The 14,383-nt window shown below is 34.4% G+C and overlaps 1 protein-coding gene across 1 annotated transcript in view; it reads left to right on the top strand.

Annotated features, from left to right (window-relative positions):
- NDUFS4 (NADH dehydrogenase (ubiquinone) Fe-S protein 4, 18kDa (NADH-coenzyme Q reductase)) overlaps positions 1-14,383 on the top strand; it is a 127,751-nt gene that overhangs the window by 81,340 nt on the left and 32,028 nt on the right. The gene's annotated exons all lie outside the window — the stretch shown is intronic.

Here is a 14,383-nt window from a genome sequence, read left to right as displayed (position 1 = left end):
TTATTTTTTATTTTTTATTATTTTTTTTTTTTGAGACGGAGTCTTGCTCTGTCGCCCAGGCTGGAGTGCAGTGGCACTATCTCGGCTCACTGCAAGCTCCGCCTCCCGGGTTCACACCGTTCTCCTGCCTCAGCCTCTCGAGTAGCTGGGACTACAGGCGCCCGCCACCACGCCTGGCTAATTTTTTATATTTTTAGTAGATATGGGGTTTCACAGTGTTAGCCAGGATGGGATAGTCTCGATCTCCTGACCTCGTGATCCACCCGTCTCGGCCTCCCAAAGTGCTGGGATTACAGGCGTGAACCACCGGCACCCAGCAACTTTCCTAGTTTTATAGTTTGTAAAAGGCAAGAGTGGTAGCCTGATACCATTATGGATTGCAGCAGGATCCATCTACTACACTGTGACAGTTCTTTTGCAACAATGGCTTTGTTAATGAATCTTTAAAACCAACCTTTAAAAATGTGCTCAGTTATTGATATTCTCAATTATTTATAAAATATACCTACTAACACCCTTGACATACTACATATATAGCTTAATTAAGGCTTCATTTTAGTATATTGCCAAACTTCAGCTCTGTCATTGAGTCGTATGCTTTCTCAAGACTCAGCGAGCTTACTTCCATACCTGTCTCTGCCAGTTATACTTGACATTGTAATTCATAATGTAATTGAGTGCTACAGTCTGCTTATATGAGGACAAGAGAGTCCTTTCTGTTACAGTTCTGTTGAATACTTTGAGAAGACGATAAAGGTGAATTTCTAATGATAGTATTCAAGACTTGCAACCCCACAATATGGCGACGTGGCATATTGAATATTTTATGAAGAAAGCAGAAGCAAAAGGTCATTCTGACCTTCCCTGCTCCCTGTCTCTTATGAGGTAGGTTGTAAAATGAAGGATTTTTTTTAACCTTTCCCTGAAGCAGGTTATACAACCTTTTTGTGAGAGGTGCCTTACCTATATGTTGAGGAAGATAAAGGATCACAGAGAAGAATCTGAACAAAAAGCTTTGCTAAGTTTCTGCAGTATGTTACCATTAGATCACACCCCCTTTGTCGTATCATATTTCTGACTACTTCTAGCCTACCCTATAAAAACACTCTTCATCTAGCCTACCCATAAAAACACACAGGTTTAACTCTTTTTTGGATCTTCATTTCCATATGAAGCCTTACGTGTCACATAAAACTTATATTAAATAAATTTGTATGCTTTTTCTCTTGTTAAACTGTCTTTTGTTTTGGGACTCTCAACCATGAACCTAAGATGGGTAGAAGAAAAGATATTTTGTCTCCCCCATACTAATAATTCCTGTCAAAGTATTTCGAGTAAAAGGATTGTGTGTGGTGTAAAAGGAAATCATTAAATTCTAGACAAATTTTGGACTCAGATTATTTCACAAACATTTTTATATTCTCACTCCACATTTACAAAACCAAAACTATAAATTGTAGATGGCGTATTTTCTTGATAGTTTATGGAAAAAACAACACTTGGGATTCTGATAAATGGACCTGTACTCAAAAGGCATGGCCCAAATCAGATTATTAAAAGAATGCACATGTACATTCTTGCATTATAATATAATGTTTAAGGTTTGTGTATATTTGCTTACTTAGTACTTCCCTGGTTTTAATAGTATATTCAGGCAACTGAGCTAGGACCAGTTCTTAACAATAGAAAGGAAACTTCTGTTGCATAGTTTTTTATTCTTATGCTAAATTGACAAGGAATCCCCTTACACTTTTTTAATATGCCTTCTTGCAATCTAGTTTGACTTGCACATCATTGCCTCATGAATATTTCATTATTAAATCATAAGCATCCAGTTTTCAATCCATTATTTTCTCTTATTTCCAATGTCCTTTTCAGATATAATTAAGTTCCTTTATTGCTTAAACCATTGCTTGATTTTAGGAAATTTATGTTCTGGCCCTTTGTCCTGATGTTTGTTTATTTAAGAATTATTTCATCTTTAGTTGTTTACTGCCATACCTTTTGTTTTCATAATTCTTAATGTATGCTATATGTTCTTTAGTCTTTTTAATTTATTACCAGGAGATGAAGAGTATTATTTAGTTAAGAAATAATAGATTGGTTCCGTTCTGTTCTGTTCTTTCTTGGCTTCCCTTTCTTTTCCTTCCCTTCCCCCTCCTTCCTGTTCCTCTTACCTTTTTCCTTCCCTGTGGGTCCTGCTTTATTGCCCAGGCTGGTCTAAAATTTCCTGTGCTCAAACAGTTGATTTGCCTCAGCCTTCCAAGTAGCTGGGATTACAGACATATTCCATCTTATCTGGTTTAGATTGGTTCTTTGCAAAAGGTAATGTTATATAAGCTCCAGGTACCTAATGGCCAGACTTTCCCCCCCCCCCCACCTTTTATTATAGCTTCTGAAAAGCTGCCAGGTATCCTAAAATAGGTACATGACTTGATGATTTAAAAATCTGAAAAATCCGGCCAGGTGTGGTGACTCATGCCTGTAATCCTAGCACTTTGGGAGGCCAAGGCAAGTAGATCACCTTGAGGTCAAGAGTTCGAGACTAGCCCGGCCAACATGGTGAAACCCCATCTCTACTGAAAATACAAAAATTAGCCAGGCGAGGTGGCGGGCGCCTGTAATTGCAGCTACTTGGAAGGCTGAGGTGGGAGAATTGCTTGAACCCAGGAGGCAGAGGTTACAGTGAGCTGAGATCACGCCATTGCACTCCAGACTGGGCAACAGAGCAAAAACTCTGTCAAATAAATAAATAAATAATCAACCAACCAATCAACCAAAAAATCCATCCAGACATGGTGGCTCATGCCTGTAATCCCAGCTACTCAGCAGGAGGTGGATTGCTAGAGTTCAAGACCAGCCTAGCAACATAGTGAAACCCCGTCTCTACAAAAAAAAATACAAAAAATTTGCCAGGCATGGTGACATGTGGCCTATAGTCTTAGCTACTCAGGAGGCTGAGGTGGTAGGATCACCTCAACCCAGAAACTCAAGGCTGCAGTAAACCATGATCATGCCACTGCATCCTAGCCTGGATGATGGAGTGAGATCCTTTCTCAAAATAAATAAATAAGTAAAAATAAAAAAAAAAATCCTGAAGTATTGGGTTAAAAAGCAAATCCATTTAGCTGCTAAAAAGTTGAAATTATCAAATGTTACGTTTTTGTAATTGTATTAAAAAATATATTTAATAATTTTCAAAATGCTTCTGTTAAACATACTGGTTTTTATCGAGGCATTGATCCTTGATTTATTTGTTAAGCATATTTTTCAACAATTTCAGTTGTTCCAAAGTTTGAACTTAGAAAACTAAGATTTTTAAGTTTTCCTTACAAAAATGCAAAAAGGTGTTCCAATAGATTTTTCTTATTTGGGGGAAAAATTGTATTTTTACATCATTTTTCTAAAATTGCATTCATCATAAAATAGTTCCTTAGTAAACTTGATTTGGTTATGTCATATGTCAAATCATATACTACTATTAGGAGGAAAATCTTTTGAATACCCATTGCAAAGTTTATGACTGACACTACTGTAACAAAAGACAGATTAACAAGAAAAAAGCATAACAAATGTTTTACTTACTATTTATTTTTTAAAGGGATGGGGTCTCCCCAGCTGCTTTCAAACTTCTGGCTTCAAGCAGTCCTCCCACTTCAGCCTCCCTGGGAGCTGGTATTACAGACGCATGTCACTGTATCCAGCTAACAGATTTTTTAAAAAACCAAAGTTTTACAGGCAGTGGCAGTCTGATAGATTTTCCTGGTTTGCAGTTTGAATGTCATAAACGTTGTCTACACATGAGTTGTGATTTCTCTGAAGTTTCTATCAATTTATCCAGCCTCAGTTTATAAGACTTCAGGAAAAGGGAACTTTTAATTTCAGTAATTCCAAGTCAAAGGTTGAGAGAAAACTAGAAATATTAGTTTGGACAACTGTAGCTAGATATTAGAAGAAACCAGAAGAATTTAGGATTCATTCCAGTTTGTAGGTAAGTAACAAAACTTCAAAAACAATGTGCTAAGATCTAATAGGTGCACTGTAGTTTTCTTCTAAAACATAATTTTTCTTTCTACAGTCATCCTCATTTTTATCAAGGATAATCAAACTAAGACTAATTTGTTTGCAAAATAAGTTTAATCATACTAAACTTAGTGATATGGTTTGGATCTGTGTTCCTACCAAATCTCGTGTGGAGATATAATCCCCGACACTGGAGGTAGAGCCTGTTGGGAGGTAATTGGATCATCATGGTGGTTCTTCTTGAACAGGTTAGCACATCCCGTCTGTGCTGTTCTAGTGATAGTAAGTAAATTAGTTATCATGAGATCTGGTTTTTTAGAAGTATGTAGCATCTGCCCTCTTCTCTTTTCCTTCTACTCCAGCCACATGAAGATGCCTGCTCTGGCTTTGCAGTGAAAAGTAAAAGCTCTCTGAGGCCTCCCCAGCCATGCTTCTTGTACAGCTGACTAAACTGTGAGCCAATTAAACCTCTTTTCTTTATAAAATACCCAGTTTCAGGTATTTCTGTATAGCAATGTGGGAACAGACTAATATACTTAGCCTGATTATTTACATTATGTGCAGCATAGGCTCTTTTTAAGTCTGTTTTGTTGGAACTTTTCATGAGGAGTCTCAAATTGAATTTGTAAAAGCCTCTCGAGACTAGAAGGCCAAGCCAAGGACTCTTCATAAGACTTTGCATTCCTAGAGATTAGGTGAATTCCTCTTTGAGGACCCCAAATATCCTGAGGTTCCTGGGCCTTCCAAGAAGTGGCATTCCTTACTCACCTAGCTGTAAGGCAACCATACAACCATGTATTCTAGTTTTTTAACCCATAAAGGGTTTTTATTGGCTCCATAGAGTCAAACTTCACTTTTTAAAGTTATTTGGTTGTATTTGAAAATAAGACATTCTAGTCAAAGTCTTGGTAATATAAGCAGTAAATACACAATTTCCTGTTACAAGAACAGATTCTTCCTGAACTTGTGCAAGTAACTATGATATAAAAATAAGAATACTTGCTAATAGTTCCCGGATTCTAGAAGGATTATGCAGGGAGAGAATTTTTTCAATTTTTGTTTATAAAAGTATACTTTGCTAAATTGCTGTGAGCTATATAGATAGCTTAAAAGAAAAGAAAAACGAATTTCCTTAAATCTGGAAAACAAAACATTAAAGACCCGCAATGTTTCAGACAAACAAACAATTATCCTCATTAGTTCATTCACCTTCATGTAATTAGTTCTTGTTCTGCTTGATCTTGATGAGCAGTTTCACGAACCCATTAGTTTCTTCATTTGAGTTCTGGAAATTTTTATGCAGTCCAATGGTATAATCTTAAAGTTACCAGAAATCTGTGTTCTAGAGTACTTGTCAGTCTTTTTCATTAATCTTCTTGAAGATGAGGCAATTTAAACTACAGCTCACTGCAAACACTTTCAGAAAAGGATCAAAATATATAGTAACTGTCTTATGAATGACAGAAGACTTAAAATGGCCATGGTTAAAAGTCTGATGACTGTTCATTATCATAATGATGCAGTTGGCAAGGAAGTTTGGCAGTTTTTTAGTATACAAAATGTTAACATACTAGCCAGAATTATGACCGATAGCATTACACCAGAACATATCAGAATTTTTGAAATGTCAAATAATTTATGGAACGCTCATTAATAACATAGTCATAGATAATAATTTTGGGAAGTCTGAACATCACTTATTATTTAACAGTGCTTCCTATATAATTTAATATATCAAATAAGCCTAATTAATATCTCCAACAGGTTGAGAGACAAATCCTTTGAGACTTTCCAGGGACCCTCTGGAAAGATCCAAAATTAGAGGTTTAAAAGACATTCTAGTCAAAGCTTTGGTAATATAAGCAGTAAATACACAATTTCCTGTTACAAGAACAGATTCTTCCTGAACTTGTGCAAGTAACTATATTGTATAAAAATAAGAATTTTACTTTAAGAAGTAAAAAAATGTCAAAAAGTTTAAAGCATTTGATTAAATAGGCCCATAGGGCACTGTGAAACATCACCAGTTACAAAAGATTTTAAAGGCAAATACAGAAAACTACATAGTTATAAATATGTGGAGCTAAATAATGAGAACAAATGGACACAAAGAGGGAACAACAGACACTGGGGCCTACTTGGGGTAGGAGGGTGGGAGAAGGTAGAGGACTAGAAAAAAATAACTATTAGGTGCTATGCTTAGTACCTGGGTGATGAAATAATTGTCCACCAGACTCCCATGATATCAGTTTACCGATATAACAAACTTGCACTTGTATTCCTGAATCTAAAATAAAAGTTAAAAAAAAATTATCTTGATAAAACACAAAATCTTTGTTTATTTGGCCAGTTACTTAACAGATAAAGAAAACCTTCACTTTCTTAAATCAGTACTCCAGGAAAATTTGTCATTTTAACAGAGAAAACCTAATTTCTAGTTTTGCATCAGTGTACTATTAATACTATAGCTATAGCTAATTTTAATAAAACTATGTAAATGAATTCATTCAATCTCAGCCATCTTTGACCACATGAGATAAGATTTTTTTTCCCCAAGATTCCTTTTCCATAAGCCTTTTTTAGTCTTGAAACAAATATCCAACTGCTTTTTCTTCCTGCTTTTTTCTCTTATTCTGGCAAACTACTCATTTTACTTTAGCACGGAATTAATTTACTCTCTTTTCCCATAATGGAAAATATATCCTCATGCCTTAGAACTTCTCTTACCAAAAAATACATCCTTTATTGCATATTTTTTTGTATAAAAGTTGTTTCTCTTCACCCTTCTAAATTTGTAACTTAAACTATATATATATTAGAATTTTAATACTTAACAATTGTGAACTGTCATGTAGTAATATTCTGTAGATTAATATTATGATTTCTAGAAACATGCTTCCTTATAGTACAATTTCTCATTTTTATTAACAGACCAAATATGTTTAGATACTCTATAGTGTATAAAAGCAATATGCCAAAAGTATATAAATTCAAATTTATGTTCAGCAATTAATGTTTCAGCATTTTATTTTACTAAGAAATGACCTAGACGTTTAATGAATATCTGTCACTTAATCTTACTTAAGTATAACTTTAAGGTTGCAAGTTACCAAAAAGATTTTGGAACCTCTTTTTAAGTTGACGTCTTGTATAAAATGTTATTATTGAAAAGTTCACTTACAAATTTTACTCCAGTTATATTTATTTAACTTACTTGTGCTCAACAATTATACTCAAACTGCTCATGACAACTTCTTGAGACATTAAACAAAGCTAAGCATCATTTTATTTTTCTTGTTGAAAAATCAGGCAATTATCAAAAATACCATAGAAGCAAAGAAACTAAATAGTTAAACTTATGTTTAAACTTGCTTCTTCCTGTCTCTTTTTTTCTTTTGGTAACAGTTGTCTCCCTGAAGTTTGTATTTCTAAAAGATAACTATTGAGTTCAAGAGAAGACAGGTAGAAAATTTACATCTCAAAGGCACAGAAAAAGAATGTAAGTTTTTTCCAAGGAGGAGTTTTGTAACGTATTTTTGCCTATTATCAAAGATTTTTCTTACGGAGGCTGTGGATGAAATTTTTAGGTGAGTGAGTGACTGAGGAAACATCTAGCAGTTGTCTTTCCCCAAAGTTCATCTAAGTGAACAAAACATCCATTTCTGTTTTCAGATAGTTTTTTTTTCCTCTTCTCAGCCTTACATGGTTGCTTTTGGGATACCTTAAATCCCTGGAGAGTAGGGGTACTTGAAGTTCAAATTACTGAGGGGCTGGAGTGGAAAGAGAGGGAGTCTGGCAGGGGTAGACAGAAGGATGGCAAAGTAGGAACTTGAAGGGGAAAATATCAAGATTCAAAGTTACTTTATGGAAGATCAGAAGGAGGAAAGGGGAGCAGAAGAAAATGGAAAAAAAGGTCCAGAAGGAAGAGGAAGGAGCCAGTGTGGGCAGTATCTTAGTCTATTTGTGTTGCTCTAAAGGAATACCTGAGACTGGGTAATTTATAAAGAAAAGAAGTATATTTGGTTCGTGGTTCTGTAGGCTGTGCAAGAAGCATGGTGCCGGCATCTGCTTCTGATGAAGACTTCAGGCTGATTCTACTCATGGCAGAAGGTGAAGGTGAACCGGCTTGTGCAGAGATCACATGGTGATAGAGGAGGCAAGAGAGAGAGAAGTAATGTGTCAGGCTCTTCTAAACAACCAGCTCTTGGAGGAACTCTTGCAGAAACTAATAGAGCAAGAACTCACCCATTACCACAAGGACAGCACCAGACCATTCATGAGGTATCTGCTCCAATGACCAAAACACCTCCCATTAGGCCACACTTCCAACATTGGGGATCAAATTTTAACATGAAATTGGGAGGAGACAACCCTTTCCAAAGATAGGCAAAAAGAAAGAAAAGACCTTTGTTGTTATAGTGGTTATGGATCTCCAGTTTCCCATGAAACGTGGCATGCCTGTAATCACGCACACATTAACCTGTGACATTAACTAAGTGACTAACCAAGCAGCTAAGGTTGAGACGACAGAATCCCCTTAAAGACCGGGATCTTTATTACAAACTTCCCTGAGAGCTGGTGTGGTTGGACAGAGAATGTCCTTTAAAAAATGTTTAATTGTTATTTTCTTGAGGACAGAGATCCTGTTTTCACTGTTGTTCATTGTGTTCGGTGTCTAATATGTAGTAGGTGCTAAAAATACGTTGAATAAATGAGAAACATTCTTTTTGTTGTTGAAGGTAAGCACTTCACATATGTTATTTAGTACTCATTTTAGCATAGCAAACTGATTTTATATGTGATGAAAAAGGAGAGGTCTATTAATTTGCCCAAAGTTGAGAACTGGGATTCCAACCCAGTTTTGACTCAGTCCTTTGCTTTTAGCCAGGGCTTTCCTGCTCAGAAGGATCTAGGAATGGTAAAAATAGTTTGAGATTGAAAAACATGTCTCTAATTATTAGTTTTTTACTCCTTGTATGATCAGTAGCATCATTTGCATGAACTATTTCTATCATATTATCCACAGCATTTCATTTAAACTACACTTTTGGCTCGATGATAATTTTGCCCAGTATGCAAAATATAACAGATGTCACATTCCAACACTTAATTCATTGCCTGATTGGACTCCAACATCAATTTCTTACTTTAACAAACAAACAAAAGTTGGTTCTACTGGCACAACTCAAATTTATTTTTATATTTTTTATTATATCTGAATCCTTATGGCCCCTAAGTTTTTAGAAGTGTTCAGGTTCTTCCACAGTAAGTAAATAGATATGATAATACTATCTGCCAACTCTTTATATTTTTTAAACTATAAAATTTATTTTGTAAAATGTCCTTATTTATGAGACCTTTAATGAGTTTCTTGCTTTAAGTATCTGTAGGTTACTTGAAAGAAAGTTTTTATTACAGGCCTAAGACTTGTTTTTCTTTTAACATCTTTCATGGTTGAAATAGAATATAAATTCAGGCATCAAATTTAGATTACTTTTAGCTGTAAATAACTAATAGTCTGCAATAGAACAAGTTTCTGTAAGCAGTATTTTTAATGTTTCAGTATGTACTCTACTAAAACTTTTCAGCATTGATTCATACTAATATGCAGTTTAATGAACTTACTAGGAAAAGCATGGTAAAAATTTTGGATTTTCTGGGTGTACTGAGAGATCTAGCAAAAATGCATCCCAAAGTGCAAAAACCTTACATTTATTTCTCTTTATGACAAGTGTAAACTGTTAAGATTAAGTGGGTGGGGCAACCGGAAGTAATTACTAAGGCCAGTGGCATTTTTGTGGTTTAATAAAGGCAGAAGCTAATTATTCAGTTTTTATTTAAGTGAAATGGTGCCAAAAAGGAGGTTCCTGCAGAGCAGCTGCACTCCTTCAGTGTTACCCTAATTTACCAAAGACACAACTGTCACAAACAAAACTTTTAAACTTGATATATAGCCACAAAAGTAAGGAGGCTTTTGTTTGGAGTGCATGCAGAAGAACTCCTTTATACAAATCAACCGGCAGATGACGGACAATGATGAAAATTTGATTCTTTGAAGTCATAATAGTCATTGAAATGTGTGAAATTCTGGTATTGAAAAGAGAGCGGCCAGCAAGACTCTAAATCCTGGGTGGTTGCAAGAAGCTTGCTGGGAGGTTTTTCTGCATTTTGACACCAACTTCCCATTGCTTGTTCCCTGCTTCCTTTGTTAAAGAAAAAAAAAGTTGAATTCACAGAAGATAAATGGAGACAGTTGATAACCGAATCATACAATTTTAATATGGAAAGCTAATATTTTATCATGGAAATTGGTATTTGAAAGAATAAAGTTCATATACGTATACTGGTACATTCATAGTGATTTTTTAAATTCCTCTTCATTTATGTAGACTTGTGAAATGGCGGGTCAGCTATCATCTCCTCCAAAATTTAAAATTGTTGAAGATATAGTATTGAAAGAATGAACTTTGGAATTATAACATGCATCTTTCCATTAGCAAATTTTGACTTGAATGCCCTTAATCTGTGAATTATTGACTTATTAGTTATCATTTATTAAAATAGCATATTGTACATAAGGTTGTATTTCTGAAACTTTATTAGGATAATGACATTAATAATGGAAACATAGGTTTCATTCTTGACCCAACTATTCAACAATTAAAAGTTTTAAAATTCAATAAATCTGTGTATATTACTTATGGAGTAGCTTGTTTTATTGGAATTTATAGATAATTATTAATTGGTGAGTCTTGAGGTTCTTCAGGTGCCAGCTTGAAGGCTTTTCATACCTATGTGATTTCGTTTTTTGAATTATTATTTATAAATTATTTATCTCTATTTTACCAGTAAATGAGAAATTTGTAAAAGGCAATAGTGACGTCTTTCTCCAAAGCATTTCTAGCTTTTCTAAATAGGTTTCAAAAACTCACAGGTGATCCATATTGCCATACAAAAGTAGAAATCCATAAAGAATACAGTTAGTTCAATATAATTTAAATAGTTTACAGATTTTAAATTTTTTTTGTGGAAGTTAGATCTCAGGTAGCTCCGTGAGAATTTAGAGGGAACCACACAAAGCGTTGAAGACACAAGTAGAGTTCAGCATAGCGCCTCGTAGTTCTTTTCAAGTGTTACATTGTTTTCATGGAATCTTGGAGTGGGAGCTTTAACCCATTGAAATGCACTTAAAGAACAGGTTCTTCTGTCACTAGCCAAAGCTGTGTGGATGAAATGATAACAATAGGGTGTCGTGATGCATTTTTAAAGTGTGAGAAATCAGGTTGTCTAGACTGAGAGTGTGCCTACAGGGACTAGGAATTTTAGAGCCTCTGTGCCCTTTAGGTGTCAAGTATATGAGAGATGCCAAGCCTCTTTATTCTGTCTTTGGCAGCAGCTCAACTGGGCTGTAGTACCTTACATGTCTTCTGCATGCAAAAACAGTGATTCTGTGTCATGACAACTTGGATTCCCAAAATCAGAAACCCACTTGTTCAAATGCCAACTTTAAATTAGGGGAAGATATCAAATAATTGCCGTAATTTGAGGAGACATGGAAGTTTGGTAGTTACGAGTTCAAAATATAAATAGCTTAGCAACATTGTGTAGACACTTTTTAAAAAAGGTTTTCTATCCTAAAATTTATACTGTCCTTTCTACTTTGTAGATCAAATACTGTTTTATAGTATAAATCAAGAAATACTATTTCAATTTTTTTCAAAACTTGAAAAAGTTTAAAATCTTAAGTTCTTTAATCACTTTGACATATATGTATCACAGTATAGAAGTAGGTAAAGTAAAAGTGTTTCCTCTAATCTTCCTGAGGTAACTAGTGTTAAGAGTTTAATGTGTTTCCTTTCGTATAGTTCTAAAAATAGACATAATTTACAGCTCCAGCTTTTATGAACTCAGCTCAGAACAGAGGGAATGCTTTGGAATTTGGAAAAGATGCCCCACCCCATAATTCTATAACATGCTTATAGTGTTTGTTTATACCCAGCTTAAGCTGTATATAATATTAAATAATAAACTACTATGGCAGATTGCAAGTATTACAGTGAATTCAAAGGAGGATTTAAACATTGAGGACTTCCCAGGAGTTGAGCCACTTAAGCTCTTAAGTAGAGACATATATGCTTCAGGAAGTCATTAAATGTAATAATGCTTAAACTTTTTTTGAAGTTGAACCTGAATATTAGAAATTACCAATTAAAATATTTCACACCTTTAAAAATTATGTGCCAACTTCACTCATTTTGTTTTTACTTTAACCTAGATATAGAGAAACTTTAAAAATAAATAAATGTAGGCACATATTAGAAGTGCATATTTGTGTAAATATTTATATGGATAATTTTCATAGTTTCTCTAAACAGACAAGCTGTGACAAAGTAGCCACACCTAATTATTGATGCAGGTGGAAAGGTATTGTGTTAAATAGAGGATTGGTTGCCAACTAAAATAACTTTAAAGAACTGGTTTTCAATCTTGTGGATAGAGAGACTAGTCAAGTCAGAAATGTGCCTAAGTGTTTTTCCCACTAGTACGTACTGCAGGTAAGTATTCTTGCCAATTATTTGGTTCATAGCATTGATAGATTGAAACTACAAATAAACATTAGTCTTCATTAGGGTGTGTATTATAATGACATAAAAATTCACAGACATTTTCTAGTTTTCACAAGTTTGGTATAATCGTTTTTATGTTAACTCTTGTTTTTACCAAGTTATCCAAAATTTACGCTAGTAAGTGAACCATGATTTTAAAATGCTTCATTATTAAGCATATGGTTGACCCCAGTGTGATTTACTTTGATCAAATAAAATATTTTACCATTACTAAATGGAGGTTTAACCCATTTATGTCTGAGGTTGCAATTTTTTGAATGTTTGCAATCAGACCTTGGCAATGGCCTTAAGCAGTAGGATATAAATAACTCCCACGTGCTTAGAGTTCCAATAATGAAACAGTAGGCATAAATAGGTTTTAAACTCTGAATTACTTTACTAATTTGTGTCCTGACTGCCACTATGTTTTGATAAATGTATCTATTCTGGGGCATCAAAATTCTGTGCATTTTTAAAATGAGCATTTGTTACTGGATAACATTATAGAAAATCAAGTTAAAGTTACCATTGATTTCATCTCACATTCTGGCAAGAATTGTGCCACTGTTTGGGATTACTTTTGCAGAGTATGTTTGATCGTATCATTTCTCTAGTAGGTTTCACCAAAGGGAGATACATCAAAATGCTAATTAAAGTTGTTAATTTTAATTGTTTACAAAAAGTTCAGGTTTCCCTCTGAAGGTAATGCCTTGTGGGTAAGCAATTTGACACAGAAACTGTAAATAACAGATTGTCTTCTATTTAAGATTTAAATATTAGCCCTTTGTCAGATGAGTAGATTGCAAAAATTTTCTCCCATTCTGTAGGTTGCCTGTTCACTCTGATGGTAGTTTCTTTTGCTGTGCAGAAACTCTTTAGTTTAATTAGATCCCATTTGTCAATTTTGGCTTTTGCTGCCGTTGCTTTTGGTGTTTTAGACATGAAGTCTTTGCCCATGCCTATGTCCTGTATGGTACTACCTAGGTTTTCCTCTAGGGTTTTTATGGTATTAGGTCTAACATTTAAGTCTCTAATCCATCTTGAATTAATTTTCGTATAAGGAGTAAGGAAAGGATCCAGTTTCAGCTTTCTACTTATGGCTAGCCAATTTTCCCAGCACCATTTATTAAATAGGGAATCCTTTCCCCATTTCTTGTTTCTCTCAGGTTTGTCAAAGATCAGATGGCTGTAGATGATATAATTATATTAAAATCATTTTCAAAAAAAAAAGATTTAAATAAACATGCAAATAAAGATATACTTTTTATATCCCCTTTTCATATTTCCTTTATATTTTTTCTCCTCTGACTAGTTCACACTTGTTCACAAAGTAAGAGCATTGTTGACTATAGGCTCTTCTCTTAGCAAACAGTCTCTTCAGAAAATGCCAATGCTTTGTTGGACAAAAGGGCGTAAATTTTTTTACAATCCTTTTCCACTGTCTCCTACCACCTCCCCCTAATAAACCATTTACAGGTATCTAAATAGCAATTTATGTTGTAAAATATCAGAATGGTAGTGAAATAAACCAGAAAGTTTCTCTCAATTTATGAACAAATCTGAATGGAGTTGTATGAATATAGGAAACAACAAAAGTACATTAGTGAGTATATAGGCTGTTTGAAATATGTTTTTTTTTTTTTTTTTTTTGGCTTGTTTTTTTTTTTTTTTTTTTTTGGCTTGTTTTTCTGTAGGATGTCACTACTTTAACTGGCGTTCCAGAGGAGCATATAAAAACTAGAAAAGTCAGGATC

This window comes from Mandrillus leucophaeus, unplaced genomic scaffold (genome assembly GCF_000951045.1).
Source record: "Mandrillus leucophaeus isolate KB7577 unplaced genomic scaffold, Mleu.le_1.0 Scaffold597, whole genome shotgun sequence".
Lineage (NCBI taxonomy): Eukaryota > Metazoa > Chordata > Mammalia > Primates > Cercopithecidae > Mandrillus > Mandrillus leucophaeus.
The sequence above is the reverse complement of the archived record's forward strand: the minus strand, read 5'-3'. Positions and strand labels throughout refer to the sequence as shown.